Source organism: Herpailurus yagouaroundi, unplaced genomic scaffold (genome assembly GCF_014898765.1).
Source record: "Herpailurus yagouaroundi ecotype Mexico unplaced genomic scaffold, PumYag 186, whole genome shotgun sequence".
In the NCBI taxonomy this organism is placed as follows: Eukaryota; Metazoa; Chordata; class Mammalia; order Carnivora; family Felidae; genus Herpailurus; species Herpailurus yagouaroundi.
Genome location: NW_024412417.1, coordinates 36,145,259 through 36,172,319, shown reverse-complemented (window position 1 = coordinate 36,172,319; position 27,061 = coordinate 36,145,259). Strand labels below are relative to the sequence as shown.

Sequence of the window (27,061 nt, the reverse complement as noted above, 5' to 3'; positions counted from 1 at the left end):
CACCAAAGGGGAAAACTTGCTGCTGAAAGCGATGATTACTCAGGCCAGCTGTCACAGATGATGCAATCTCTCACACAGGACAGCAATTAGCTGAAATAATCCCAAACCACCATTGCCCTTAATTCCTGATTGCCCGTCTGGGTTTGCAGTTTTGTCGACCAAGAAGACACTTGAAGTGACAAGTGAAAGGGCTATTCAAAGAAGATTCTAGAATGAGGGCAAGTGTGTCTTTTTGGAAGACTGACAGGTGGGTGAGAGACCACTCAGCCGAGGTGAGTGAGACTAAAGGTAGGGTGTTCAGAATTCAGCTTATTGCCTTTTAATCTCTGGAGCTAGGGAGCAGGACGTGAAGGTGGGAGGGGGTTAAGGGCGAGACACTGACGTCAGGGCAGATCTCATTGCTGTTCTGATTGCGGGCTGACTGTGACACAGGCATCTTATTTATGGAGGCATCAGAATGTAATAGTTTGGACATCGACCACCTTGTTCTTCTCCAGCAGTCTGATAAAACTTCTTGTCTCCTCATGGCACAAAAGGGCTGACAGCTTTCAAGTGGTGGCATTCAAAGCCACGATTATGACTTCTATAAAGGCATTCATAAGCTATCCATCACAAGACAGGGTGTGGTCACACTGACATATTGTCAATAGATAAAACAATGAGTCACGTTCATATCTAGATTAGTATTCCGAGAAGACAGTGAAAGAAGTGTGTCAAATTCTCCCTTGCACTGTCCAGAGCTTAAAAAATAATGCCAGCCTCACCATAGATGCCCCTGAAGTAGAAAGATGCTTTGTCATGGGTTGAAGATAGTAACGATCACTTCCAGGTTAAACTTTAACACTGTTTACTGGGCTTTTAGGAAAATTGCCAAAAGAAAATTGTCAGCATTACATCCCTAGCATGCAGCACAGTGCGAAGCAAATAGTAGCTGTTGAGTAAATCGTTGCTGAGTCAATCAGCGCTCAAAGCAACTCAAGTTTGACAGAGTGAAAAGAGATCCTTCTCTAATGATGTTTGGGATTTTTGTCTATGGAAGACAACTTGTACTGGTCCGTTCATCTGGGCCATGACTTTCACCCCCAACAAACTTGCCCCCTGGTCCCGTATCACCCATGTTGGTCAACACTGCTTCCCCTCTATGAAATGCCCTTCTACCACATTTGCCTGGTACATTCTATTCCTCACTTGAAAATCTCTTCAAATACCTACCGTGCTGAAAGCCTGGCCCTGCCGCAGGTCTACGGACAACTGGTCACTTCCTCTTTTGTGCCCACACGACGTACAGTACGTAGCACAGAGCCTAGCAAGTAGTATCACCTGAAAACATTTTGACTGATGAGCAAATGAATACATTTAAGGTCATCAGAATACAGACAGTGGGAGCAAATCAGTGTAGCAGTAGCAGCGAGGTGCCCAACAAGTCTAAGGCTTGGTGCCCTGCCTTTAGTGACAATCACATTGCACAGCAAGTGGCTTGGGAGAGTGGGGCTGGGGAAGAAGCTATAAAACGGGAATCCATGTAACCTTTGTTGTACTCCAACATTCCCAAGAGTGTTTTGACTGACCCCAATTAAGAACAGTGTATAAAACTGAGCAGCTATGAAGAGCATGGGTACCAATGTTACCCCCTAAATAGAAGCCATTGCCCCGTGTGGGGTCCAGTACCATCTCTGAAGGACTTTCATCTCCTCTCAAAAGAAAACAAGAAAAGCAGAAGCAGCTGTCCTTCCTCCTGTGGGGATGGCATATGTGCTAAAATAATGTTGGTCATCTCCACAAGTACCTTTGACTCATGCAATTGGTCATCCAGACGCATATTTCCGCCTAGGCCTGTCTTGTTTCCTCTTGGAAGAGGAAGGATCATTCTGGCCAAAGGGACCGAGTCCTTCAGGAGATGGTTGGTCCTCCAAAGCAGCAGCCCAAGATCTGCAGCTAGAAGCTTGGGCCATGTGGAACTATAGAAGGGTCAAGAGGCTCCCCAGCCATTTCCAAACCAATTAAGCATCTAGGCTCCTCAACATCCACCCTGGGCAGCAAAGCTAGAGGGAAACAACAAACATGGAGGAGCCCATCCTTCTGTCGTCCTGAGCCAACCTTTTATTTTCCTCACGAAAGTTTCATGAACATTCAAGTCACAAAACATTTGTAGCATGGGCGAGGAAGTCTGTGTTTGAGTATGTTTCAGATCTCTAGTAAAAAATAAAATAAAAATAAAAACATCTAGAAAGGTGCACACACACTTTTCACAGTGGTCATCTCTGGAGACGTGAACGGGATTGCACGGCAATTAAAAGGAATGTTTACTATGTTCTCTATATGCTTCTGAATAGTTTGATTCTTTTTTTTTTTTTCACCACAAACACACATTGATTATAAAATTTGAAAGATAAAATAATTGTGTCAAAATGAGGATAAAGGGTGTGTTTGGACCACTCTGGCCTCAAGAGCTCTCTTTCTTCCTCAGCAGCACTAAAAAGCTGTGCTGTGTGATTTCCCCGCTCCAATCATGGAGCCTCTGGGGACTCAGATTCTCCCATCCTTCCACATTTACTGATGAGTCAGTGGGGAACGGAAGGTTTCCAGAGAAGAGGTACCACCACTAAAATTGGTCGCAGAACCAGTGGAGCCTGTCACTTGCATGATCTCACATTGATCCTCTTGCAACGTGCACAAAATAAGCACCACTGGCTACATTTTGAGGATGAGAAAATGAAGTTCAGAGGGCTTAATCACATGCTCAGGGCCACACAGCCCATGAGTGACAAAGCAGGAGTCACAACTCAAATCTGCCAGGCACCCAAGCTCCTGCTTTTATTTTTTTATTTAAAAAAAAAAAATTTTTTTTTCAACGTTTATTTATTTTTGGGACAGAGAGAGACAGAGCATGAACGGAGGAGGGGCAGAGAGAGAGGGAGACACAGAATCGGAAACAGGCTCCAGGCTCCGAGCCACCAGCCCAGAGCCTGACGCGGGGCTCGAACTCCCGGACCGCGAGATCGTGACCTGGCTGAAGTCGGACGCTCAACCGACTGCGCCACCCAGGCGCCCCAAGCTCCTGCTTTTAAAGGTGTGTCGCACACTCAGTTCCAATGACCACTGTGTCCGGGGAGCTCTGCCAATGACACCTCCCTAGACCTGTCCTGGCCTCTCCACTTACACTCTCACATCAGGAGAGGTTGCTCTTTCCGGCTGAGTTGAAAAGGAAAATGCAAAGCTAATGCATTTTACTCCCCCTTGGGCTCTCCAGTGTGTGTAGGTGTGATCAGCAACTTCTCACTACCAAATTACAAGGCTTATTCTTGGACTTCCTCATAGTTAATGATTTGATTTGAATGCTCAGGCTTCTCATCCACCTGTCAGCTCCATAATAAGTTCACTCAAGTCCAAAAACAAAAAAGAGAGAGAGCAATAAAGCACGAGTAGAGGATGGAGACACGACCAGTATGAAAATGTCTGGGGATTTTAGTCAGAGTGGGTCCAGAATGAGTCAGCAGGGAGATGTGGATGGCAGGACAGATTTGAACTTCAGCACCCTTGAAGGGGTTCAGGTGCTGAGAATGGGGAAAGTCATCGCCCCCTTTCATGTAGGACCGAAGACAGGTTCCTAGTCTCCCTGGACATAGTTCCCTCATTTGTAGAGCGGAGCTCATGATAGAGAATATGCAAGTCAATGGCTTAGCAGAGTGCTGGCACCCATTAAACATTCCAAAAACAAAACCAGTCTCATCATGTCCTCAGCAATAATAAGACGAGGCACTGTTAGTCTCCTTACTTTACAAATTATGAAACCAAGGTGACAAAGCTCTCGAGTGGCAGAAAATAGACCAACGCCAGGTTGGCCTGATTCTGAAGTCCATTTTCATAACCACTAAGCTATACTTCCTCCCTCAATAGAAAATTTAGAACAAGAAGAAAATCCCCCATAACCTCATGACCCAGAGATAAGCACTTTTACCCTTTTAAATACTTTCAGATTTTCTTTCATACAGAGATGAATACTGTTGTTCAAAATTGGGGATCGTGCATTGCATTCTACATTTACTTTTTACATTTGTCCAGACACCGTAACCACTTTCCCGCATCAATAAATGTTTGTTCCTCTAGCTGTTCTTTGTGGCCACTTAGTGTTTGTTCATATGGACTATGGACATGCTGTACCCCTACCATTTAATCCCCTATTGTTGAATATTTAAGTGGTTACATTAAGATGTTTTTAACTTTTTTTATTATTGAGGTAGAGCTGACATACAATGTTATATCAGTTTCAGGTGTGCAACATAGTGATGGGGCAACTCTGTATATTACGTGGTCCTCTCATTGTCACCCTATGATGTTATTACAGTATTACTGACTATACTCTGTATGCTATACTTTTCATGACTTATTTATTTTGTAACTGGAACTTTGAACCTCTTAATCCTCTTCTCCAAATTTCTCACAAATGCAATCAATGCTGTCGGAAGTATCCTCACTGCAGTATCTTTGTCTCAGCCTTTACCTAAGGAGGTGCAGAAGCAGTGGGGCTTATTCTAGACTAGCAGTTGGGTGAATGATGAGACTTCAAGCCTTGTTCCATGAGAAAGGTGTGGAGGGACTGACTGAAATTGTCCTCCCCAGAGAAGTGAGGCTCTAGAAGCAGGAATAGGGACAGGACAGATGCCCTCAGTGGCTGGGGAGAAGCCTGTAGCATAGGAACAGAACTGCCTCCAACGGTCCTGAGCTGGTATGACCGAAGGACGGCAGACTTCTGCCGAATGTGCAAAAGTACTTTCCCACGGACTCAACTGTCAAAGGATGTGTTAATTAACCTGCCTCAAGAAATGGTTAAGTTCCCCACCAGGTAGGAAGCTCAACGTGGGAGCCTACTGAAAAGCAAGCACTTTACAAACATCACCTCGTTTAATTCACAGAACACTACTAAGGGATAGGGTCCAAGGAGATACACTAACTTACCTCAGTTCACACAGCTGGTAAGTTCTGGAAATTGAGACCCAGGTCTTTCAGATAACAAAACACTTACATCCAGGTATAGTGATGAAAAGCATGAGTTTAGAGGAAACCAGACTTGGGCTCAAGAATATTCTTTCACTTGCTGGCTGTGTGACCTTGGGCTAGTGACTCAACCACTCTGAACCACAGGCAGGATAATAACTGCATCCACTTCTGAGCATGCTCATGAACATCAAAGGAACCAACTCCTGTAAAATGCTCAGCACGGAGCCCAGCACAGATTATGCTCAATAAATGTTGAGCACCTGCTGAAAGAAAGGTCTAGAAGAAACACATCAAAGTTTTCAGACTTTGCTTCAGAACATATTAGTTCTTCTCTGAAATGAGCCCACCGAAGTTTACCCAAGACCTTTGGGCACCCCAGCTCCCAGAGACAAAGTGTGGAACACTGACTGACTCACACATTCCATTCACCCATTCATTCATTGCTGGGCCCTAGACTAGGTGCCATGGCTATGATTGAGCAAGAACATGGTGGTGGCTGGCCTAACGGAGCTTCCAGATTCTGGCAGGAGACAGATCCTAATACATGATGATAATTAAGGGTGAAAAGTCCATAACAGAGGAGAAAAGCAAGATGTGATGGGAACACCTTACAGGGGAGTCAGGGTAAGCTTCATAAACTGGTGGCATCTACAGAAAGCTGAGCCCTACAGAAAGAGGAGGTGGTAACAGAGAACAAGGTCCTGGGTGAGCAGAATTACTTAGGAGTTAAGAAGGAGAGGGTGAGAGGTCATGGTGAGTCCAGAAAATTCAGCAGGAGCCCTGGTAGAACAATGGGACTTTACCTTGAGGACTATGTGGACCCATAATGCAGGGTTTAAGCCAACAAGTAATATGAAGAGATTGGCATTCAGAGAGGTCACTGGGAACATGAGTGGACTAAGGGGGAGCAAGCCTGGAGGCGGAGGCCTCCGGGAAATGGTGGTAGCCCCAACAAGAGAATGGCAATGGGACACAGAGAGTGGACAGAGCCACGAAAATCAGGAGCCACACCTTCCAAGTCCACCCACACTGGAAGCAGCCCCAGGACACCCAGATGAATTGGGTTCTCTTTCCAGATACTGGGTGGAGCTTGACATGGTAGCTGCCCCTAAGATATTAAAAAGCCAAGCCAAGGGGTGCCTGCATGGTTTAGTCGTTAAGTGTCAAATGCTTGATCTCAGCTCAGGTCTTGATATCTTGGTCATGAGTTGGAGCCCCCCTGCACTGGGCATGAGGAAGAAAGAACAAAGAACAAAGAAAGAAAGAAAGAAAGAAAGAAAGAAAGAAAGAAAGAAAGAAAGAAAGAAAGAAAATTGAAAAGCCAAGCCAAGAAAGATTCTGGTGTCAGAACCCTGTATCCTTCTTCTTTGATTCCACAAGCTCAAATCATAGCAATTCAGAAGACTCTCTTGGTAAGCAGAGCAGAATTTTTCTAATTTCTGGCCCCAAAGGTATCCCTCTGCAGAGCTTCAGCCTTAAGCCAGTATAGGGAATGAAGAGGGAGGGAGAGCTAGGAGGACCAGGAAAACCAGTTCTTAATAATAATGGGTCGGCTCCTCATAATAATAGCTTCTGGTTTACAGAGCACTTTCACAGACATTATCTCATTTGATTCTCACAGTGAATGGCGAGTGGAGGGAGGAGGGACACGAGGCAATTAGCATCAGTCCCACCCTTTCAAATATGGATGCTTGTGGCTCAAAGAAGTGAAGTGATTTGCCCAAGATTACAAAACCCATGAGTGGTTTTATGACTCTCACTTCAGTGCCTCAGCTCCCTCCCTTAGAGCTAATTTTTTGGGAGTGAGAGTGGTTCTTTTTGCCTAGGAAGAAGGATGGCATATGTATGCCATTAACTCTTAACAACAGGAAGTTCAAGTCTAACAGAGAATCGCTGGGCTGATGAGGTCCCCAACAGGACACCTTCGAGTGCTGTGGACACAGGGTATGGGCAAAAGGAGAACAGACTCTAAGTGTTGCTGGGAGCGAGCTGGATGTACAAGAGGCAGGAAAATGCTAGTGCATGGTTGTGCCCAAGGGGACTGCTAGAATGAGCACCTGGTGGGGAAATCGAAGGGAGAGTAGGAACTCCGCACAAGAGTCAAGGGCTGCTAGATGGATGAGTCCTTCAGCAGAGGCCAACAGCCCATCTAGATGTCAGGAAACGAGCAAATTCCACAAACAGCCTCATCAACTCTGAGTAGGGCATTCGGGTAAAAGGTCCTTGCTGTGGTGCCTGTTCATGTCAGCACAGAGTTGATACGAAGAAAGACCCGAGTCTCTGTGTCAGGACAGACAACTCAGTGAAATCCACCAAGCAGAAACCAGCTCTTGTGGCCTTGTGGTATGGGGTCTGGCAGCTGACCAGGAAGCTGTGAATGGTTCCTGTTTCCAGAGCAGTTGAGCTGAGTCCCTCCCACCCCGGAGAACCACAGAAAGGAATTTTGCAGGGATGGTCCATACCTGGCAACCAGGAAGGAAAGAGGGAATGATTTCCCAGGATCCTGTTGGAGACCCACATCAAAATGGCTCTGTCATCTCTATCCTGAAGTGGGGAGAATCAGAGCATATGAGCCTCAAACCACAGGCACGGTTGGTACTTCCTGCATACCCGCTGTACCCCAAATCCTATGCAGAGCCCTTTATGCTTGACCCCATTCAGTCCTTACAACAGCCTCGCATTATGTTGAGGAAACGGAAGCCCAGAGTGTATAAGCACTCTATCCAAGTTCACCTAGCAAATGAACTGCAGAACAGATTTGTCAAGAAGTCTGGAAGCTCAGACCTCATGTTCTTTCCACTCCCCACAAAGCTTGTGAGTTTGAGTGCTTGAAATAGCGTGGCAGGGGTATGAGAGGAAGGGGGCATGGAAGCAGGATGGAAACTGTGTCTTAAGCCACCACCCTGACTCACTCCCTTAATAAGCATCTAATGACAGCTGAAGTGTCTGCCTTGGGGGGAGTGGGGGTTTCTAGAATAGTACTTTGGAGAAAAATCCCGACTGGCAGTGACTGAGGCATGAATCAGCACAGCAAGTTCCAGGTCAAAGAGGAAGTCTTAAGGAGCAGCAGCCCCAAATACAAGAGGAATAGTTGAGTGTCATCTGAGAAATCTGGGACCCGCAGGGGCTACATCGTGGCTTTCTGCTTCCAACTTCAGCCTTGTATCAAACTGCTCCCTGAACTGGAAACTACCACAGCCTGGCCTTCTTCTAGGTCACTGACGTGAGGATCCCCATCTTGCCTCAGGTCTTTGTTCCTCGAGTGGTCTCCATTGGGAACATCCTTGCTCTCTTCTCTGCCCCTCTAACTCTGAGCAGTACTTCAAAGCCAAACCCAACTTCCTATCCTTCCATGAGATCTGTCCGACCTAGTCTGTTCACTCATGAATTCATTGAATCATCCACTAAACAATATTTGTTAAGCGCCCCAATTCCTGAGCACCATGGAAGACATTGGGACGCAGAAGACCGTCCCTACCCTCATTGCTTCATTGGAAAAGGAAATACGAGGGAACAGAGTGTAATAAGAACAACAATACGACCTTGGGGGATGCTTCAACGTTAACAGAAATGCTTAACTTTTCTGGGCTACGGATGGGTCGGGGAGGCTTCCAAATGAGGCAGCATCCTGGACAGGTTTTGAACGGTGGGTGAGATGACCAAAAAGCAGGGTACTCGGAGTCAACTCTTTGGACCTCATTAAGGGGGCTGGACTGGCACGGCAGCCAACACCTGTCCTGCCTGAGCTCTGGTCTTCATATTGCCTGGCCACCAAATTATTGCTCATCCTGCCTTTTGTATTGCCAAACCTCTATTTCCTTATATGTAAAAATGGAGATGCTAATAACCAAACCTTGGGACTCCAGAAGATGCAACAAGACAATGGCAAAGTGCTTTGGAAATGCTCATATGCAGAGCGCTGAGAAGGGACTATGTGGTTGTGGGTCAGTTCTCCACTGACGATGCTTCCCTCTGCCTTCCTCCGGGCATCTAGTACAAGGATAGACACACCACAAGGGCATCATAATACATGCTGAATTGAGCTTTATTTTACACGCACATGCACACACATTCACACACACCAGCACGCACACACTTGTCCTCCCTACATCTCAGAATATTTTCCCCCTTCATCCCCATCAAAGCCCTGACCTCCTCTGTCCAAACCCTACTCTACCAAGTGCCCAGCAGCCTCCCTCCCAGGGCACCAACTCATCTCTTCCTTCTCTGCTCCTCACCATGACTCAGCGACCCACCTGCCATCTGTGAGCGCCATTCCCGGGTCCTACCTTCTGAGTGTCATCCTAGGCCTCCCATTCTTGTTGGAGCAGGTGGTTGGTGAAGGTGCTGTGGGAGGCATGACCACTTACTGAATGCCTGCTCGTTGGCCAGGCTCTGTGACACCTCCCATTGATCCTCCCAATACCTCTGTGTGATGACAGTTATGATTCCCACTGTTCTGATAGTAATTGCCATCATGAAATGAACACCTGTCATGTGCCAGGCACTATACCTAGTGTCTCACAAGTATAAATCCATCTAACTGTGTACTTTAAATATAATAAGCTCATTATATGACAGTTATGCGTAGATAAAGCTGGTTGTTGGGTGTTTTTTTAATTTAAAGAAGACGCCGGAATTGGGGGCCTAGGGATGTACATGTCAATGATATGGGAAGTTTCTCAGTCTTGTGTAAAGGGAGCTCCAAGAGCTTACTGTTACAGGACTTCCTTCACTCATTAGCTGTGTGACTTTCAGCAGATTTTCTGGTCTATAAAGTGGAGCTAATAATGCTAATTTAACAAGTTTTATTTCTTAAAGAAGAAAATGAAATAACATGTTTAAAACACCTAGCACAAGGCCTGACATGTTAGAGATGTTTCATACATGGGAGTTCCCTTCCCAAGAAGAAGCTTGGAAGGGCCAGACCCCGAGGGGCAGGGGGCACAGAGTCAGGGACGCAGCACTGGCACACCCCTGGGAGAGTCACTTAGCCTTCTTGGGCCTCTGTCTCCTGTCCTGTAAAGCGAAAGCCCTGTAAATGCTAGACGTAACCTCACGCCTCTCCAAGGACCTTGCCCGGGCTATGAGGATGAATAAGACGTAGCTTTTGCTCCTTAAGAGCCGAGAATCCAGAATTCTCCAGTTCCCATCAGGTGTGAGTGGGAACCCTGGCTTCTGTGCAACGGTGTAAATACATGTGATGCACAAATGGGAGACCAGTGCCACCCTTGCCGGACTGCTCATCATGAGCACCAGAAGGCTTTTAAAGCAAAAGTGTTCCCTCTTCCCCTCCCAAATCAGGATCACTAAGGGTTAGGCCCCATAGATGTGTCTGTGTTGCTAAGGCCCCCAAGTGATCTCAGTGCACATGGTCTGCAGAGACCAAGTGGGAGCTGCTGGTGAAGGAGTCGGACCAAAGTTGTGTTGAGCCAGGACACGTTGCGCGTTAGCCATTACTTGATAGAGTGAATCTCCAAGACCAGTTTGCTACGTCCTCGTTTGCCTCTTCCCCCTCAGATGTGCCCCAAACATACTCTTGTTCATTGAGAACACCCAGTTATTTGAGCTCCAATCAAGCAACCCATTTCTTCTTTCAAACCAGAGTGTGAGTTCTTAATTCCCACTGTGCCCGGGCTATTGGGAACGACTTATCTGTTTTTGAGCAGCACCTGATGAGGAAGTGACAAGCCAGGCTTAGTGCCTCCTCTAAACAAATAGCCTCCCAGCACCGAGAGCAAACTACATTGCCAAGCGCAAGCTGCTCACACGGACGAGTCCCTACACCCCTTGTCATAAACGCTAACGGTAAGGAACACCCATCACTGAAGATATCCATAATAGCCTTCCCAAAGAATGGACTTCATCCAATTGCCAGCCCTGATGTGTATCAAAGAAGGGATAATTATTAATACCACTAATAATCGTGATAACAGTAGCCAGCATTTACAAGGCACTGACCATATGCCTAGATACTCCTGGGCACTTGGCAGATGTTGCTTTATTTAATCCCCATCACAAACAGAGTTATTGGTCCCAATTCTTCATCCCTCTTTTTGGCCTCATCCATGCCCTCTGCCACAAGACTACAGTTCTTTTCCCTAGAGACAGAGTGTGTGTTCCCCACCCCACGTTCCTCTGACAAGCCTAGACTCAATCAGTGAAGCTGCCGATATCAGAGCAGCAAAACATGGTTGTGATTTGAAGTCACTGAGTACTAGGATGATTTGTTACACAGCAACAACCGACCAAACCAGTCTCCTAGAGCAGACGTTAGCAAACAAATAAAATAAGTTTTACTGGAACTCAACAACACCCACTCATTTCTGTGTCGTCTCTGGCGGCTTGCAGACTACCCAGCAGAGGCGGGTGTTTGCAACAAGGACCATCTGATCTGCAAAGCCTAAAATATTTACTATCTGCCTTTAGAAAAAGTGTTTGCTCATCTCTGCCCTAGAACTGGGTTTCACAGACTTTAGCGGGCATCAGAAACACCTGGAGGGCTCAGAATTCTGATTGTGGAGGTCCAGAGTGGGGTTCAAGGATCTGCTTTGGTCTCTCGACCCTCCCCACTCATCCGGCTCTCTGCTCGCCCCAGACAGGCACCCCGCTCCTTTGTCAGGGCATTTGAACTTGCTGCCTCTTGGCCAAGACCATCCAAGCCCCAGCTATCTCCCCGGCCTTCTGCTTTGCTTTGTTCAGACCTCTGCTCACTGTGTCACTGAGCCCAGTCTCCTCTGACCTTCTTTGCTAAAAACAGGTGTCCCCGGCCTCTTTAGTCTTTATCCCTTTACTAGGCACCCCTTCTTTGTATAGCACCCATTATACATGTACACGCATCTTCCCAATTGTCTGTCTCACTACACTGTAAACTCCTTGAAGGCAAGGGATTCTGCTTCAATCCCTGCTGCCTCCTCAGCGCTTAGGACAGAACCTGTCACCTGGCAGGGGCACCAGCAGTTGTTTTGAATGAGTGAGTAAATGGCAGCTGTTATTAAAGTTCCAGTTGACAAATATCTTTTACTCCCTGCTCCCGCTTCCCTTTAAAAGGACTCAGCGAAGAGCCCAGAAGAGGCAAAGGAAGCTCTGTCCGCTGGCCGCGCCCTCCGGCCGGACCGCCCAGGCTCCAGCCGTCTGCAGACCCCCAGGCCCGGGGCAGCCCCAACGGGGACTCAGCAGGAGTCCTTGGGGACACAGGCTTCAGGCCTTGCACCACCGGGACACATGTGACTTTCTCCGGGTTGGATTGCTTCTTCGCATCTGCCCCTGTGTACTTTGGCTTCGGAAGCCTCTGTTTACAAATCTGGGTCGAGGAAGGACAGGAATTCCAACAACATGCGATTCACAGAAGCCAGCCGGTGCCTCCTGTTCTGGCTTTTCCTTGGAAGAAGGCAGTGCGGAGAAAACACAATCATCGCTTGGACTTTGAAGCCACACAGACCCAGTTTGTGTCCAGCTGGGACTCTGGGCAAATCATATAACTTCTGTGAGCCTCCATTATCTCATTTTAAAGGAAGATGATAATACGTGTTTGTTATTAGCATTGGAACCAATAGGCAAAGTCCCCTAAAAACTTGATAGTATTATTTATATTTCTGGGTGATCCTCCAATATGTCCATTTCAGGCAGAGTCCTGGACCCGTCCTCGGTACCATTCTCTCCCTGAGATAGGTGACCGTCGTTTTTACGTTCTGTCTCTTCACATACCACGGGACCACCTACTTCTCCCTCTCCCTGGGAGGGTCTCCACAGGAGAACTGGTCATTACCAGCATAGAGTTGGGTGTTGTCAGCCTGGGATTTTAACCAGGCCCCCATCCCTTCTCGCTCAGTGATCTTGAGCAAGTTACTTCTCTCCGTGTGACTCAGTTTCCCACTCTGCATAATGGGGACCACAGTGGTAGCTGTGGACCAAACAATGCCAGCTGACTACTGTAACGCCCATTCCCTCCGTCTTCCCCATTGCTGCCTCCAACAAGGGAGCCGGGAAGAGCGTCTCAGGTGTCCCCAGACCACCTTATAGCAAGGGTCGCGCTTAGCTCATTCCGGCCCGAGAGACACAAGCAGAAGACTGTCAGTGAATGCTGACAAAGCCTGAGGATTAAATCACAATATCTCTGTGAACAGCCTGGGGAAAGGCCTGACATGGTGCGTAAATACTTGTGGAAAGGGGGAGTCAGAATTCGGCGTGAGTCAGAATTCAGCAAGAGAGAGGAGGTGAGGCCCAAACCGGTGAGCGCTGGGCCTGGCCACCCCCGCCCCAGGTCTGCGAACTGTCTCAGAAGAAATCTGTCCCTGGTGGGGAGCCAATTAAAGGGTCAATACCAGGGATCTGCCATCCCTCATTGGACTGTGAAGTGCTTATGAATTGGTCTCCACATCAACTGGTTTTATAGAGAGAGCGTTCCAGTCACCATTAAGTGTGAACGATGTCTTTTCATCTCACCCAGCCTCGCGGCCTGCAGACCAGACAGGGCAAAGCTCTGTGGGAAGCCCCAGGACACAGGGCTGCAACCAGCAAGGTCCCCTGGGCTGCCCTGGTGGAGCAAATAACAACCACAGCACCGCTCTGGAGAAAAGTTAACAGCCGCGTCTGCGATCCCCTCAGGTACCCTCTCCCCAGCTGAAGAGCTGTGACACACGGTGTCCAAGCCCTCCAACAGGAAGGAGCTCCTGGTACTGGGGGGAAGGCTAGCGAACACGCTGGGAGCACCGATTCCCCTGCAAGAGTGACTCCCAGATGCCCCACAGGGGTGACTGGTTGCCAGAGAGGGCGTGTCCCGAGGTTGACGCTGAACAGGGGCGGTGCGTGCCCAGCTTGGAGAATTCTCAAATATGTAAAAGGTCATATCATGCTGGGCACTCAGTAGCCCTTTGAAAACATGTTTTAAATACCTTCAGTGTCCAGTTTCCCGCAGGCCGAACCTAGAAAACAACTGTGGGAGTGTTCTTTCCAAAATGCAAAGCGGAGAGTGTCAGTCTCCTGCTCGGAACATTCGGTGGCTCCGCGTTAAAGGTGAAACTGAAGCCTCGCCTGGGAGATGCGCCTGCTGTTTACCTCTTTTTCATTTCTCTTTCTAGGCTGGCTATCCCCGCCGATGCACGGGGACTCTCATCCCTGCTTGTCTCTGTACAGAATTCCATTCACTCGATGATTCATTCATTCACTGCACATTTATTAAGCACCTACTGCCTCTCTATGCATCAGCTACTAAGATACAAGAGTGAGCAAGAGTGACCTTGTGTTCCCCAAAGCCACAGCATTGAACTCAGGAGCCTTCCACCTGGCAACACATCAGAATCACCCACAGGGCTTCTTCAAAGCACAGAGGTTTGGACTTCCTCCTGATATCCCGGGATGGGAAGAGAGGGGGAAGATTCAGGGAGTGACAAGGTGACAAAGGGAGTGGGGGAGCTAGATTCCAATCCCTCCTGTTACCTTGCTAGGGATCATTAGGATGCATGGGGGAAGAGCAGAGTTTTGGAGCCGAAAAGACTGGTTCAAAATCCAAGCATCCATATATTCTGAGTTTCTGGAACATTCGACCCTTACATCTGCTGCCCAGCAAAAGTCCTAATAATCTCTCCCTTTTACTCTCAAAAGTACCCTGATTTGGATGATGAATTATATGGCCACTTGCTTCTAACCTCTGCTTTCCCCTTTCCTACCATGAGAACCTAGAGATTGTTGAAGCTCCCTGCGCGTTGGCTTCATGGTCTAGAGCACAGCATGATGTTAGAAAGTGGAAGAAGTAAAAGACCACAGCCGCCAAGCGCTTCGGAGAGTGGGTACCTAATTCACAGAAGCTGTTATTATTCTTGGCCTTGCAGGAAGTAGCCCTCATTTGTTCTGAGTTGCTCCTGGCAAATGAAATGACACCATAAGGATGAGACCACATTCAGATGAAAAAATAGAGCATCTGTATCTGTGGAGGAAGTGGTCCTGAGTCACCAGGACGTGGCTTCGGTGGTTGCTAGCCAGGAGGACAAACCTATCTTGAGTCTCTGTCACAACATTTAAGCTGCAGCTCAACCTTCTAGAAAGCAGGGCTTTCCTACCCTCCTCATTGGTTGAAGTTTCTCATAGAGTTGGGTCAAATGTCTCTGATGGGCCCACGTGGAGGGCAGAGGGAAGAGAGAGACTGACACATTCTCTGTCCGGGTGACCAGCCACTCGTGACTCATCACATGGGGAGAAGGAGCGGTGATTCTGCTGGTGACTCACTCATGCCCACCAGGAAGCCCCCTCTTTAGGTCCTCTTTCTGGGCTCTTCAATTTGCATTTGGTGCCAAAGGGAACCCAGAGGAGAGGGAGACAGAAAGATCTGCCGGCTGGATGGAGTGTGGTTTGACCCAGTGGCAGTGACAGGCAGGGACAGAGAGGAAGAAATGCTAGCACACCTGGCCTCCCGGATAGAAACTTACCAACAACCAGCAAAGAGAATTTTAATGCCTAATGGTGAATATTTATAATATTTCAGAGATCTTTGAGGGTTGAGCATTTCCCACGGACAAAGGAAAGACCCAGAGCTTTAAAGAAATCAGAAATCTCCTTAGATGAAAGTGCATGAAGGAATAGCCAGATGAATGGATTGCTTAAAAGTCTAAGGTATATTCATCTGAAGATAAAGTCATTCAACATAGAGAAGGGGTGTGTAGAGTCTAGAATAAATAGACCAAGACTGGAATTATCCAGATCTGTTCTAGAAAGATGGGCACAGAGGCTGGTAGGTATTTGAGTCTCTAGAATCACTCCAAATTCTCAGGTGAGTGATTAGTTTTCCCAAATTGCAGTAGACAAAATAAATATGACGTATGCCCAGAAAGAACTCTTACTTTGGTAGATATGCATTCATTCATACCGCTGGTACATACAACTGATTATATTACACGTGTATTTCTTTGAACACAGGTAAAAATATACAAATTTCTTTCTTTCTTCAGACATGCCAAGCCTAAGAGCCCAGGCAGTTCTCTCTGCCTGAAGTGTTCTACAGCCAAATACCACCTGCCCCGCTCCTCCCTGCAGGTCTCAGTCTAATGCTATCTTCACAGAGAGTGGCCTTCCCTGGCCACCATGTCAAACATGAGTATCCCTGGTCATTCTCTCTCCAGTCTGCTGCCTTTTACTTATGAAGCACTTCCAGGATCTTGTCCATATCTTGGTGTACTTTTTATTACATGTCTCTGTCCTCCAGAATATAAGCAACAGGAGAGCAGGCACTCTGTCTTATGCTTGCCGCCTTCTCTAGTGTCTTGATCATTGCTTGGCACGTCATAGGTGTCTAATACATATTTGTTGAATGAAGACCTATTGAAATGAATTATGACCTTAATAATAACATTCTGGGGGTGTCTGGGGGGCTCAATAAGTTGAGTATCTGGCTCTTGATTTTGGTTCAGGTCATGATCTCATGGTTTGTGGGATTGAGCCCCACATCAGGCAGATCTTTACTGAGAGTATGGAGCCTGCTTGGGATTCTCGCTCTATTCTCTCTCTGCCCCTCCCCTGTTCATGTGCGCTCTCTCTCTCTCTCTCTCTCTCTCTCTCTCTCTCAAAATAAATAAACTTTAAAAGTAAAACCTGTATTAAAAACAAGCAGTGACATTCTTGCATAGGAGAAATAAGTATGAGCTGTGGCTAGGGCATGGTGAACTGTGTGTCACCCTGGGTATGGCCACGGGAGGAGATAAAATGTTTGGTGATAATTACACCCCTCTCCCCTCCAGCTGAGCCACAGACCTGGGAGTTAGGTAGGGATGGACTATATGCATTGTGGTGATAAATACGGATTAGAAAACATGGCTTAGAACTGAGTCCAAAATATGCTTCCTGTTCCTTCTTCTTCCAAGGGGCTTACTCACTGCATTGCAGCCATGAAACTTCAGGCCTTCCTCCTGTCTTCCCTTGCTCTCTTCCTCACCCCTCCTATCCCTCTTTTACCCTGACTCAGGATAAGGTCTGCTCCAGCGGCCTGACTTATAGCAAAGGTATGAGCTGAGAGAACATGTGTGACTCTAGAGAGAACTGGGTGCCTAAGTGGCTCAGTTGGTCAAGCGTCTGACTCTTAGGTTTGGCTTGGGTTGTGGTCTCAAGGTTCATGAGTTCGAGCCTCACATCGAGCTCTGCTCTGACAGTGCAGAGCCTGCTTGGGATTCTCTCTCTCTGTCTCTCCTCTCTCCCTGCCCATCCCCTACTCTCTCTCTCTCTCTCAAAATAAATAAATAAACTTTAAAAAAAAGAGACAGAGAAAGATTAAATAGCATGTCAGTGCCAGGTAGAGGCCCTGGTCCCAGCCTCACCGGTCAGAAAAGCCATTCTTTCATGGGAAGGAGTAAGCTAGGGAAGAAGCTTCCTCTCCAGTTCTCCTGAGACTGTGGAAATTTCTGTGTGGAGGTAGGCTAGTGCAGGAACAGTTGGAAAAGAGAATGGTTCTCCCTACAGTCAAGGTCACACACACATCTGTGTGAAAGGAAAGTCAAAGACCACTGTGAACAACCATGAACTCCTGGTCATAAATTACATCTTGGATACCATGGGCCCTAACATATATCTCTGTGCCTGGCCAACAGTAGCGGTCCGTAAGTGTTGTGCTCAACAATGTGTGCTGAAAGAGTGGAAGACCATGCGAGTGGTTAAATGAACTAGTGATTGAATAAAATATGTATTATACATTAGCCTCTTATGAATCTTGCTCATATGCCTAATTTTAAATCCCGATCACCTTAGAATATATACCAAAAAGTTATTTTACAAATACATAAGGTTAAGAACCAGAATGTGGACCCATAGTGACCCCCACTAACTTCTGGTCACCTTGTAAACCCTCTTGGAACATATTTTAGCCCCAAGGAGGCTCAATTACTTCAAGTAGGTGGTCCACATCATCTGTGGTCAATCAATACGTCATCTGTCTGTCTTCCGCCTCTTGAGCAGGGGATCTTAACTTCAGTCCATGGACTCTTTACAAGGATCAGAAGACAGATTGCTGGGAGTCTGTGTATTTGGATGCAGCAAAAAATGCACTTACTTTCCCTCACCTCTAACTGAAATTCAGCATTTTTATCCCCTGTGAATGTAGGCAACAAGCCCCAATATTAATAAGATCTGTGATTTTTACCACCAGCAAGAATCACAGATAATTTCATATCATGTGTCAGCCTTTTCAGGTACTTATGTCTACTTCAAAGTTACATTAGTTATTGGACCTCTTAGATCTTACTTAATGCCTTCATCAATAAGCACTTGCAATACCTGTGCATGCATGCCCCTAGAGGATCCTTACTGACCACACCTCCTGGTATTCATACCCTGGATAATCCCCTCCTGTGAATGGAGGCTGAACCTAGTGACCCACTTCTAATGAATAGAGTATGGCAAGAGTGAAGGATATCACATACAAGATGAGACTATGAAGATAGTGACTTCTGTCTCGCTTGTGTTCCCTCTCACTTACTCTGATGAAGCCAGTTGCCATGTGTGAGCTGCTCTATGGAGAGGAATTAAGGGTAGCCCCTGGCCAACAAACAGTGAGGAACTAAGGCCCTCGGTTCAACCTCCCATGAAAAACAAAATCCTGCCAACAACTGTGTGAGTGAGCTTAGAAAGCAGTTTCAATCCCAGACAATCTTAAGAGACTGCAACCCTGGCCAACACCCACACTGCAGCCTCAGGAGAGACCCTGAGCCAGAAAACCCAAGCTAAGCCAAGCTCAGATCCCTGACCCACAGAAACTGTGAGATAATAGACATTGTTGTTTTAATATGTTAACTTCATTGCTCAGCAACAGATAATGAATACAGTGAGATAGATAGATGATAGATAGATAGATGATAGATAGATAGATAGATAGATAGACGATGGATGGGTGGATGGATGGATGGATAGATAGATACATAGATAATGGATAGAGAGATAGATAGATAGATAGATAGATAATGGATGGATGGATGGATGGATAGATAGATAATGAATGGACAGATAGATCTCCTGACTGGTAACTGCATCTCAATATAACTAGTTTCCTTGGAGGAGTGGTCCTGGGCTTCACTAGTTTGATGAGGTCATCCATGCCACCCAGAGGTTAAGAGCCCCTGCCCCAGACTCTATTTTCAAGAAGACACTTATTCTGGAAGGGGCATTAGGGGGTAGTGTACATCTGAAGCCACATCCTCTGGAGGTAGTGAAGGGAAGGAATAAGGAGAACCAGGGAGTAGGGTCTGATTCAGCTAATGGGCTATCACAAAGTTGAAGCATTTTCATCAAGATTTTCATCAAGACAACAAGAGACACCAAAGGGAGATAAGATAGCTGAGAACCCAGGTGGCAAGTTTGAGCCCAGAGTAGGAAGGGTAACAGAGCAGAGGATGAATGGAAAAGCCAGGGATGAAACCAGGAATGTCAGACACAGGGAGAGGAGAGTTGGCCTGGCTACATAATGCAGAAGTCCCTCCCGAATGCATGTTGGGTCTTCGGTGCTTTGTCCTGATGTTTTTAAAAGGCAAGACTAGTACAGAAAATATAATTCCATCTCCCATTCAGGGTAGGAATCTCATGCTGTGTGATGGGCATTTAGGCACCACTTCTCTGCCTTCTCATCTAGATGGTAAGCTCCTCAAAGGCAGAGCCCTACGTGTCCTTGTTTCTTTGGTACCCTGGACATGGAAGGCAACATAAACTTTCATAAATCAAATACCTGCTAAATGATAGTGCTGCACTATCAGAAGATGAGTTAGGCTCAGTTTCTGCCTCAAGTCGTTCATGGTCTAAAGAGGGAACCAGAAGGGCACCTGGGTGGCTCAGTCCATGAAGCAACCAGCTCTTGATTTCAGCTCAGGTCATAATCTCATAGTAGTGAAATGGAGCCCTGCACTGGGCTGGAGCCTGCTTGGGATTCTCTCTCTCCTTCTCTTTCTGTCCCTCCCCTACTCTCATGCATTCTCTCTCTCTCTCTCTCCTCTCTCCTCTCTTCCTCATAATAAATGAATGAATGAATGAATGAATGAATGAATAAACAAACAAACAAGGAACCAGATAAAGATGGATAGTGGCTTTAGGAAGCCCTAATTCAAATATGAGCTGTGTTTCTTAACTGAGCTTCTTAGTTTGATGGTTCTTCGAGCCTTGACTTTACATCTATTAAGGGAAGGTTGTAACACTCATTTCCCTGGGTTTTGAAACTTTAAATCAGATGATATTAGAGAACACTACTCAAGGCATGACATACCCTGGGTATTTCTACCTCACCTTTTATTCTGGTGCTGCTTCCAGCCTTGGGTCTCAAGGCCCCAAGGGTTTATGTGAGATCTAAGTCCTATGTGAACACTGTGGCCATGTGCCATGCTCCAAGAGCTCTCAGAGGCAGAGACCATGTGGAACTCCTTGTCTCAACCCCAGAAAACGGAAAATCACTGCCTCAGAGTAGGGGCTGTTCAGCACATGTTGATAAATGCTTAAGATGATACATGACAAATCCTAGAAAATCCTCTAAGATTGAGCACAACAGCACTCTGCAAGAAGGATCATCATGAGCTAGAGGAGTGGGACTTTGGCTCTGCTTTTAAAAAGTGTAGAGGGCTCGGGTGACTGGACAGGAACTGGTGGTAGAGAAAGGAAGATCCAGAAGGCTGCGCACAAGCTTTACAACAGTGGTCACCTCTGGGCAGGTAGGAGAGATATACGATGGGGAGAGACACCAAGGGAACTTTAACGACCTCTGCCAACTTTCCTTTTTAAAAAACCAAAAGATCATGATCAATGATGGCAAAATGTCAACATGTGTTAAATTGGAGTGGTAGGCGCAAAGTCCCCATACTTCTTGCTGTGTTAGAAATATTGTGTGATAAGAAAGGAAGGAGAAACATTTCAGATGGGAAGGATGACATTGGCAGACGCAGAGAGGTTGGGAGATTGTGGCAAGTACAGACCAGGGAAGTCCTGAGGTGGAAGATGTGTCTGCAGACCCTACAAGCAGAGTGTCCCCAATGAGGGGGCAGGGAGCAAGTTGGAACTGTCCTTAGTCCTGAACCAAAACCCCACCCTTGGTCACTGCCATTTCTGATTATCCTAGAACACTGGGAGTTCTGCCTAATTCCCCAAGTGCTCGTTGGTTTCCTTGGTATTCTCTAACTTAAAGCCTTTAAGTCCAATTTTACCCAGCTGCTTCTGCAAAAAAAGAGCAGAACATGGGTATTTCTCAGCCTAATAATATCTACTACTGATCAAGCTCTTATGGGTGGCCGTTTTTATACATTGCTTCACAGTGTTATAATTATCCCCATTTTATAGATGAAGAGACAGACACAGAACGATTGAGGTCACATAGCCCATAAATGGCAGAGTTGAGATTAAAGCAGGTCACATCAGTACATAGCCCAGGAAGTAGCTAATCATTCCCTGGCATATGTAAATAAGGCCTTAACTCAGAAGAAAGTATCCCCATGAAGTCATTGTCTCAAGACTTCCTATATTTCTTTTCATATACAAAAGCAGGATTATAGATTCCGAAAAAAGAATGTGAGTGAAAGTATCTTATAAACTACCAAGTCCTATACAAATGTTGATAGCTCTCTCTAGGTTTATTATTGATAATAATGATGATAATGAGGAAAACAAGCCTTCTGCAGGCGTTAACAACATAAACCATACTCTACTTCCATTGTTCATGGAGGTAAGCCAAGGGGGAGGGGGAATATATACAGATTATATATATATATGTGTGTGTGTGTGTGTGTATGTGTATACACACACACACACATATACAGATGGAGAGAGAAAGAAAGTCCCAAGATGGAGTGGGACAGACCTGGATATATGACCCCATCTCAATACGTACTAGCGATATGAGTGTGGAAGGGTGATTCTGTAGCTCCCCACCCTGTTTCCCAGCTGAGAAGCGGTTGTGTCAATAATAGTACCTACTTCCCAGAGTAATCAGTGACGACGAGAGATAATGTACGACAAGTCAGCCTAGGACAATTATGATAACTCTGATGATGGTGCCAGCGGCTATTATTTTGATTTTGATTGCTTGCTGCCTTGTGCCAGGCACTGTTAGGCACTTTACACACGTTAGCTTCAATCTTCATTTTGACCCTAGGAAGTTTCTATTATGATCTCATTTTAAAGATGAGGAGATTGAGGTTCGATGAGCCCTTAATAACTGTCAGCTCAAGCTGATCGAATTTGACTCATCCATAACCAAATGGCATTTGAGAGGCTGGATGGCAGGTAGGAGGTGGCTCCACTCTTTAATTTTTCTAAAGCAGAGGCAGGTACTCCTATTAGCAGGTCTCACTCAGAGCTGGTGCCTGGAGAGAGAAAACCTCACAGGCAGACACACAATTCATCAAAATGCCAAATTATAAGTCTGGTGGAATGCAGTCTGGCTCCCCAGACGCTTGGAGGGGCAGTGACCACCGGCTCTCCTTTCTCCTAGGGTCTGGAGCTAAGGAAAACCTGGCCTCCAAGCAGGAAAGAGCCAGTGCAAGGGAGCTAGGCTCCCTCCTCTCTGCTTGGTGAGCAGGAGAGGAGATAGGAGGGAATTGTGCCAAGGTCACTGTGTTCCGGGTCAGTGTGTTCCAGCTTTGAAGTCAGAGAGCTGCCGGTGTCCAGGCAAGAAAAATGCTTCAGGGCGCTCCACCTGCCAGGCCGCTGACAAGTTCCAGCTGGGCCTCAGCCTCCAAGCAGCTGTATGCTCCCAGGAGGCCACGCTCACCAGGGACTGCCTTTCCAGCCCCAGAAGCATGGTTAGGAACCTGTGACTACAGAGACAGCCAAGCCATGGAGTACCCAACAGTCTCACTGATGTGCCCAGGTATCTTGCTCCCGGAGCCTCTGAAAGCCAGCCATGCCTGCCTCCATCACCAAATCCCATGGGGAGAAGAATTCTCCACACATTCCCTAGCTCTCTCTTCCTTCTGTCACTTTACTTATAACTCTTCTCTAATTCATTCAGTCCCGGACCCCCCAGAAAAGGCATTCAGAGCACTGAAGTCTTGGACAGCAATGCCACAACCCACATGCTTAGTGCTTCCTTCTGCCCCTGAGCCCAGCCACCCAGAGCGGGCCAGCAGGCTCAGATGTGGGCACGCTGGGGATCGCCACCTCCTGCACTTAGGGCAAGCCCCAGTTTGCTGTTCTTACAAGGGGCCAGGGCTAAAGACCTAATGAAAATGTGGTTCCCCTTGGAAAAGCAGGAGGGAAAAGTACTATTCAAAGCACAAAGATACAAAGCTTTTTCCTTTCTTCTACAGCCTTACTCTTGACTTGTCATGGTGTCTTTTATTTGCTATTTAATGTCATTCTAAAGAAAGTATAATTAAAATTGTAAACTACTGGCATGAAGTTTACCCTCCATCTTTATGTTGTACTTTATGTTAAGTGCAGATACGAGAGCATTTGACCCTCGTGCGGAATCACCAATATTACACGATTTGCATTTTGTAGTTCGTGCATGTATACGTATCTCATTCTCACCAGAACAGTGGAAATACTGCACAAACCAACTCAATTATTTTTATTGCACCTTCTCAACATACATACATACAACATACAGTCAATGGCAGTGGCAGCTTCCATAGCACACATAGTTGATACTGACTTTGAATCTTGCCAACTCCCATGCATCATGGGCCCCCCAGAATTCTGTCCTCATGGGGCATGGCAAAAACTATATATGTGACCGGGGTGGCAATGAACAAAAGATGCAGTGTTGTGCCTATCTCCTCTGATCACTTATGTGTTCTATTGCCCCATCGGACTTCACTGACAAAACTCAAGTTCAAATATAAGCTTATCCAGAATTCCAAAGTGGTAGCAGCAGAGTGTTACAGGAAGCGTGGGGGCTCTTCTGAGCATGGGGACCTATAGAACTTTCCTTACTGCACATACATGAAGCCACCCCTTTAGAAGGATACTCTGGGCAGTAATCTTGAGTATAAGCACTTAATGTGGCCAACTGTTCTGCCTGCCATAGAAGATGTAACCTTTCCTGGGTGTAGTGTTATCTTCCTAGAGGCTTTCACCTTGTGGCTTTGCAGATCAAGCTGGGGTAATGTATATAGACATGAAAACCAGGGTAGAGGTCTCATAGAAGAGCCTACGCCAGTACCGGCTTAGGTAGTGGGTGGAGCCAGATTGAAAGCACTGCTTCAGCACTGAGTAGCTTAGTAACGTTTGGCAAGTGACTTAGCCTTCTGAAGTCTGTTTGTTATGTTGTAAAACAGGGGTAATGGCTACCATGTCTCAGAGGAACTGCTAGACTTCAAGATGACTCGGGCAAAGTCCCTGTGCCCAAGATACACAAAATTAATGAGCACTATTGTATTGGTTTTGTTAAAACATTTCAGGTCTCTAAACTTCAGATATCCTGGTTGCTCTTTCTACCCCTAGATACTCCCCAAACCCCTTGTTGCCTGCAGACACACATCTGACAGAGGAGGCAGATAATGCGTTGTGAAGGTAGGTGAGTGGTTCAGTGGGCTTCCAACTCAAGCGGACATGGGCTCCAATCCCATCCCCATTTACTGCTTGGCCCTGAGCACATGACTTCACCTCTTAGGGTCTCAGTTTATCTCGTGGATAACTGTAGGCGGGGAATGACCCTAGGACCTGCTACATGGAACCGTTGTGGGGATTGCATGGGCTCTAGGCACCACTTACACTGCTTGGCACAGAACAATGCTCAGCAATTTATTCCATGCTTCAGTTACCCGTCTGCAAAAAGAAGATGCTGGGAGTCTGCACTGCGCAAGGTTGTTGTCTGGAACAAATGAGAATGTCCACGTAAAGTCATCAATACAGGGGCTGACACAAAGTTAGGGCATAATGACTGCGAAATGTTAGCAATGATAATAACTGGTAGTTATCACGTTATGGATGCCAGCAAATAACCACCACAATTCTCTCTCCTTCCCCTCCCCTGCGCTGGGAGTTCCCACCAGTGCCCAAGAGCACCTGCTAGTTCAGTGTGCAGTGTTAGTTTTTGCTGGTATTGCTTCGGCCCCCTTCCCCAGCAGAGAATACAGTTTACTCAAGGACTGAGCATAGTTTTGTTTTTGAAGAAGGAAACCACAAGCAAGGGCCAAAGCACAACCTTCTTCAAAACAGGACAGGGCCCCAGACAAGGCCATGGCCCTGACTTTTAGGAACGGGGAGGAGGTGTACTTTCTAGTAACCTCTTGGTGGAAGATAATAGCTACACCTCCCACCCTGCAGTTGGGACTCAAGGTCTCCTTGTCCTCTAGTCTAGCACAAGGGGTCATGTGCTTCCTTGTTACTAGCTGTGAGATTATCTTGCTTCAAACAATCTCAGAACATCAGCCTTTGTCCCTGAGCTCCTTCACGCTTTCTTCTGTAACAAGGAGCCATTCCCCATGAACATTGAGTACATTATCCAGGCCACAAGGCAGCCATTAATATGTGGAGCTTTCAGAGGAACCTCTCGTTTACCACAACCCAACCCAGGGGCACCTTGGTTCGCTCAGTTTTGCATTCAACAAAAATTTCTTGACCACTTACTATATGCCAAGCATAGTGCTAGACACACAGAGACAGACCTGTTGAGTTGGATACAATCTCTTTTCTGTGTGTAAGCCAAACTATAAATAGAAGACGTCAATATAATGTATTAAATGCAGTGAGAAAGGATAAAAGGGAGGACCATGAAAACCCAGAAGAATAGAACCCCTAGGTAGGGGTTCAGCTTAAGCTGCAGAAGGTGACACTTGACCTAATCAAGAAAGGAAATGGCTGTTTTTCCCCTTTTACCTTGCAAAGTCATTCATCTCATACACAGGGCAGAGGCAACCCTTTCCCCCAAGCCACTCATGTTCTCTGATGGCCACCTGTGCCCTCCCATCTCAGCTCTCAACACACAGTTCTATAAGCGCTCATTCCATTATCTGACCACCGGACGGGACTGTAAGCTCCGTGAAGGGAGCAACCAGGCCAATCAGGTTCTCTGTCACAGCCATAGCCCTAAACACAGAGCCCAGCATATGGTAGGCACACAATCAGCATTCATCACACTGAATGGCACATCTTTTGAGGACCGAATATCGTGAAGGCCCTAGGCTGGTTAATGATGATACAAGGTCAACAAATATGCCTAAATGAGTAATTAACAATTGAAGTTGACAAATGTAACTATCAAATGAATGATACAGACTGAAGAAGTTAGGAAGAATGGCACGTTCAATTCAGCCCAATGAGATCCAATCCAACAAACATTAACTGTGTCTTCTATGTGAGAGGCACATTCTATGAACCAGAAAGCGTATGAAAATATATCAGAAGAAGGAAGCCCTTAACACACAACATGTTAACTTAGAGGAGAGCACACAAGTGCACAAAATAAAGATCTACATAAATCAGAGGCCATGAAGAGTCAAGGGCAACAGCCTCAGAAAAGATTTTAGGAGAGCTTCAGAATCCATCTTGAAAAAAAGCATTTTTTTTTTTTCTGTATGGGTTCAGATTGAGTTGGGGGACAAAATCATTCCAGGAAGAGAAAACATCAGAGGCAAGTAAGAAGATAGAACATGTGTGGCACGTTTTGGAAAGTCCAGCTTGAAAGTAATCCACAGCCAGTGCTCAGGAGGAGAAAGAGCCTGCCTTCAGGAACCAATGACCCAACGATCTCTCCCAGAGCCTCCTACATCCACAGCCCTGTAGCTCCAGGATCCGAGGCATCTGTGGAGCGGACGCAGGCTGCTCTTGGCTGCCCAATACCTCTGCTTCCTTTGAGGGACGTGCGCCCCCATTCTAATGGTCCTGTTAGGACTTCAGTCAGTGTAGCCCACCCCCACCCCCAGCCGCAAAGGCAGATACAGAAAGCTTGATCATAAAGACCAATCCTCCGAGATAACAACTGGCTCAGTGGCAGACATGTGACTCAAGGAGGGCCATTAATGTCTTTTCCTGGATTGATACACAGACATTGGGAAAGGGAAGTACCTTTTTAGTTGATGTTGCTAAATCGGGAGAAAATAAATTGGAAATATTTGCGGCCATCCTCCCTGCCCCATAGACACAGCCTGCCAGTGTCATGAAGCTAACTTAC

The 27,061-nt window shown here is 46.6% G+C and overlaps 1 long non-coding RNA gene across 3 annotated transcripts in view; it reads right to left on the bottom strand.

The window, feature by feature from the left end:
* The window catches only part of LOC121042980 (uncharacterized), a 91,865-nt gene that overhangs the window by 50,494 nt on the left and 14,310 nt on the right, over positions 1 to 27,061 (bottom strand). The window contains exons 1-3 of one of the 3 annotated variants that reach the window (XR_005796600.1): positions 4,957 to 8,677; positions 2,098 to 2,192; positions 1,213 to 1,320 (exon numbers count right to left, since the gene is read on the bottom strand). The exons of the other annotated variants lie outside the window; for them this stretch is intronic. This is a non-coding gene — a long non-coding RNA (uncharacterized LOC121042980). Of the gene's footprint in view, positions 1 to 1,212; positions 1,321 to 2,097; positions 2,193 to 4,956; positions 8,678 to 27,061 lie in introns of those variants that run through there. 3 annotated transcript variants of the gene reach the window in all.